This window comes from Limulus polyphemus, unplaced genomic scaffold (assembly GCF_000517525.1).
Source record: "Limulus polyphemus unplaced genomic scaffold, Limulus_polyphemus-2.1.2 Scaffold191, whole genome shotgun sequence".
Taxonomy (NCBI): Eukaryota; Metazoa; Arthropoda; class Merostomata; order Xiphosura; family Limulidae; genus Limulus; species Limulus polyphemus.
In genome coordinates this window covers 441,921-447,486 of record NW_013665801.1, presented here as the reverse complement: position 1 = coordinate 447,486, position 5,566 = coordinate 441,921, and the positions used below count along the sequence as shown (strand labels likewise).

Below are 5,566 nucleotides of genomic sequence, written 5' to 3'. Positions count from 1 at the left end.
CTTATAAAGTAACAAAACTGACTGAGAGAATTATCACGGGAGAACTTAAAAATTCATCTTCACACTCCAGTAAACTTTAAACTTAGTTTCTTGATGAATTCGATATTTTATCGTCGAACGAAGACCAGATATATTTCAAGTGGAAAGAAAGCCAAATATTTACTTTAAAAAGTGGATGAATACCAAACTACCCACTACGTATTTCATTGTTTTTGTGTCATTGTTTCATTGTTTTTCAATTATTTATTTTCTGACTTGATCTATCATAATCATGACCCATAAAGACATATCATCCTACTCTCAGTAGTTAAAATACGTTGTATGCGGGCGTTCTGACTACACAATATCGAGTATTATTTGAAGATTTGTTTGTTGATAGATTAGTGTATCATCCTAACATATCATCCTACTCTCAGTAGTTAAAATACGTTGTATGCGGGCGTCTGACTACACAATATCGAGTATTATTTGAATATTTGTTTGTTGATAGATTAGTGTATCCTGTTAGTGCAACCAATCTGAGGAATTTATATAAATTTTATTTAGTATGGGATACGATTTGAATTTCTTCTTTGAGCTGCTCATAACAAACGTTAATTTACATGTAGAATTAACCATTGATTAGGTTTTATTTGAATTATCCTGAACACTTGTTTTTCTTCAAAATATCTATATACCTTCAACTTTGTTCATCTGATAACTTAAAGATTAATTAGAGTTTTAAAAAAGGTATTGTGCCACATATGGTATAATGTTTTACACTAGGATGAAATTTGTAATATATCATCGACTAATATCAACCCCCACACATTCCTTTGGAAAACATCAAACACAGAAGGCTTGGAAGTCTGCTCTTTGATTAAAGCGTTGTAAGCGTCATCTTAAGATGACTTTTTCTTTTCCTTCCAGGGCATGGCTTATTTACATAACAGCGAAATTCGTTCCCATGGTAATCTCAAGTCCTCAAATTGCGTGGTTGACAGTAGGTTCGTGTTGAAGATCAAAGATTTTGGCCTGCACAATCTTAGGGTCTCCGACGTGAACGAAAACGTGGATTCCTACGCCTACTGGAGGAGTAAGATGGCTTGTAGTAATAGAATAGGAACGTAACTAATAGATGTAAGATGTAAGATGTTCTAGTTTGCAGGTTGTATCAATAAAAAAAGTAATGACGCAGCAAGTCAACAAACATCACATAAGAAACTTCATAGTTTGTTATCAGACTAATGTGAAAATAGTTTTCTCTAAAAAGGTAATGAATGCTTCTGCATTCAAGACATTCTGCTGTGTTAATTTATTCGTGAAGCATATTCACATCGTTCGACTGAAGTTTCCGACTTTTAAACAGGAAACGATATCACTGATCTACCATATAATTCTTTAAAACTGTTGATTTTCTGATACATTCGTAGGTTGTAGGTCCTCGTGACATATTAACGTGCTGTATCATAAAAGGAACCAATGTACTAAAAAACAAAACTGCGGTTAAACCCGCTTTCAACTCTTGTATCTAGTTATATACTTTCCAATAGATTTTATCGAATAAGAGAAATTTTAATATCCCTATTTTAAAGAAAATGAAGACCAAAAGTCATGAGGCCTGAGTAGAAACTCGGTGTAATAATACAATTATTACGTATTTTTGTCACATTATATTCATATTAAAATTGGGTGCGGGTTGGCTTTGCGGTGGAGCTCTGGCTTTTGTTGTTAACCAGTGAAGTTCTAATCCTGCGGTACTACAAAATGTTCCACACATTTTAAGTTGTGAGTGTGTTATAAGAATGACAGTTAATTCCTTAGCATGGATCATGCGTGGTAGTGTGCTGCTGACTATTCAATAGCTCAAAATTAGAGACAGTCAGATAGTTTTAGTAAATCTGCCATAAATATAAAAGCATAAGTCCATATCAACCCACAATCTTATGCTTTTCAAATATGCGAGCATGTTATAGCTAGTTAATTGTAAATAATTCCAAATCAATGAAAATAAAATAAAATCACCAGTAAACAAGTTTTCAAACCACGAAACTTACATATACGTATATATTGTGATAAGGTCTGGGTGTGGCCTAATGATTAGCTGGCCCGTTTGTGAACCCAATAATCCAAGGCTCAAGTCCCGTTGCCGTAAAATCTCGTTTCACACATTGGGGCCACGGATGCGAATATTATAAGAGTGACGGTCAAATGCCATATTCGATTAGAGTAGCTTAAGTTTCGAAGGTAGGTGTTATTTACTTTCTTCTAGTTTATGGTTGAAAATTGGGGATAGCTAGCGCAGATAACCCTAGTGTAGTTTCTTTGAATAGCCGAAACAAAGTATTTTGATAAAGACGATACAAAAAGAGTAAATACTACAAACTAAAATCACTCATTTGCGTTTTTTCAATAAGTTGTTAGAAACAGACAAGTTCGTTTATCCGGCTCTGATTTACTGAGTGTAAAAGAACCTGACGAGTAAAAAACAGTTTAACGTACACTTATTACTAGAGATATTTTATCAAGCTGTTATGTCCGATTTTTCTGAAGTACGATTTTTTGTTTTATTTTCAAAAATTGATTATAGGTAAACGTTGAGACAGATTAATTAACTATCCACATTCATTAGGTCTTGTTAAAGTTTTATTATCATCACGTTAAAGCCAGTCTTCGAAATCAGCACAGTGAACAAACAATTCTTTAATTATTTCCGAGTAAATAACTCATCTTTACTTTCCAATTATTGTAAAACCACAATACGTCAATAACTAATTTACCAGTGTTATATCAACTAAGATAATTATGCCTGTTGCAGACGTTCTAAGAATTGGCAAAGCTGAAAACTTTTCCATTTTTTTTAACGAAAGTAACTTTATTCTTGTTTTGTCAAACTTTTTTTTTTTCAACTTCTACTTAACATGTTTTTAGCACTTACCTTATTTTTTACAGATTTTCAAATATGTTCAAATTTCAGCCATTGAAATAACATTCTTACTTGTGTTATTTATGCTGACCGAACACTCAAAAACTTGCTATATAATCTCTGTCGTAGTTTATTAATCTCTTTGAATCTCCATGTATGTAAGCGGTGGACAGAGCGTAGATAACCCATTGTGTACCTTTACGCTAAAACAAACAAACAACTCTTGAGGGGGAAGAGTTTTGTAGAAAAAAAATAAATTTTTTTACTTAATTCGATAATAACTTTGAAATTGAGAAATGTAAATCAGCTCAATAATCTATTAATTTTTATAAGAATTCATAAATCGTAGGTTTGCTATGATGTTACATTTTAACTGAAGAAAATACTTATATTAAGTTCGTAGTTCGTTATTTTATATATATTTTGAAACTATTTAGGAAAACTCTGGACAGCACCCGAATTACTGCGCATGTCCAATGCACCACCAGAAGGCACGCCAAAAGGTGATGTGTATTCGTTTGCAATAATTGCTCATGAAATTGTAGTGAGACAAGGAACGTTCTATCTTGGATTAATAGAACTCAATCCAAAAGGTAGGACTACAATTTTATCAATATAAAGTATCGATTTAGTCTGGCGTTTCGTAGTTAATATTAAAAGTGATTTTTGTTTCTAATTTTGTTAAATTTTGTGGTCAATTATAAATATATTGAACGATTTTGTGAAAGATGTAAAAGTTATGGATATTGTTTAAAACATTTTAAAATTACAAACAATTAGCTTTCATATATATAATAACTTTCTGTAAAGCTAAAAAAATTGCTATCTTCACACCAGGGGTAATCAAACCCCACATTTTAGCGTAGTAAGTCTGTAATCTTCCTCTGACCCACGAGTGTGCAGTTTGATTTTAAATATACGACATTATCTAGGTTGTTGGAACTATTCATAGATCCATCTGAAATATTCCATGCAATTTTGGCTTTCAATAACATATTGAGAATAGACTTTGCTATAACGTAGGACCAAGCTTGGCCTAATAATTATCTAGGTTGTTGGAACTATTCATAGATCCATCTGAAATATTCCATGCAATTTTGGCTTTCAATAACATATTGAGAATAGACTTTGCTATAATGTAGGACCAAGCTTGGCCTAACAGTTGGCATTCAGGGCTGGGGATCGTTGATTCCAAGGTTTTTGATATGATGCTACTAAAACGCTCCGCGTCTTTATTTTTGAGCTCGTTGTAAAAGTGACAGTCAATCTCACTATTTTGTTAATAATAGCAGTGTATGCAACGGGTGCTACTGGGTTATCCCGTTTTCTCTGTTCAGTAACTCAAAATCAAAAACATTCATACCTCTCTCTCTTTATGTCGTTTGTCGCATAAAATTCCGCTCAGGTTGAAAACTGAAATTTCAATTTAATACAGTATAATGGAAGAAAAAATGTCATCTTACTTTCTTTGTATTGATTCATATTCTTGTTAATGCATCTACGTACAATCACCTAACCTAACTACAATAACTATAGCATTGAATGTGGTATTATTAGAAATATCATTTTTGTATAATTCTCCGCAAAAATATGATACAAGTTTATGGACCTGTACTTCGATTTTGTTGGCTAATGAAAGTATGTTCTATTGTAATTGGATCTGTTGATATGTTGAAACATTGTCACGTGATAAAGCGACAATAAGTGCCTATAACTTGTTCATACGCTTGTAATTGCGTATATTCCCCTTCTATAAGATAACTGCAGTTTTATGCTACTATAAATGGGCAAAAATACACACACAAAAACTTAGAAAAATCTATATTTTATTTATAATTCATAATTTGCTTAGGCCATCAATATTTATCAACACATTTGTTCATAATTCGCTTAGACCATCAATATTTATCAACACATTTGTTGATTATTACAGACTTTTTTATTCGCTTTACTGGAGCACTGTTTCAAAAAAATGTCTCAAATATACCACGTTATTTAATGATTATCCTTAGTATATGATAAACATATATATGATTATACATCTTTATCTAAAACATCTACAAATAACTGGGATAATATCATTAATAATTATTTTGATTAAATACAATTTAGAATATTAATAATTGATATGTTATCAATTATTATCACTTATTGCTAGCAACAAAAAGTGTAGATATTGACATACTAGTAATATATTTGTTTTCATTTTGTACTAGAAAACACTTGGAGAATATGAAACTGTTGGTGGACTGGGAAACACTTAATTAATTTTAAACAAAAATTAAATCAGAAAATTGTGTTTAGTTATACTTACGAAACTTAATGATAAAAAAATCTCAAATATTAGTCGTTACCTTTTTCGATATTAGTAAATACAAAGAAAATATGAATTGGATAATTAGTGGCACACACTTCTCGAGAGTTTAAAACAAGTTAAAGTCCATATTCTATATGTTTTTATACGTGATAATTATGGAGGTAGTCAAGAGAGTTTAAGGCAAATTAAATTGCTTATTTTCAATATGATTTTTTACATAATCTTTTTTTTTTCCCCTCAGAAACTGTGAAACTACTTAACTACTCTATAACATACAGGTCAATGACCTACTATCAAGCTATAAATACTTTGGCAATTGTCTTGTAATTCACTCCTGAGGATGA

At 31.5% G+C, this 5,566-nt stretch overlaps 1 pseudogene; it reads left to right on the top strand.

Annotated features, from left to right (window-relative positions):
• Nucleotides 1-5,566, top strand: part of LOC106478225 — a 109,945-nt pseudogene that overhangs the window by 76,087 nt on the left and 28,292 nt on the right.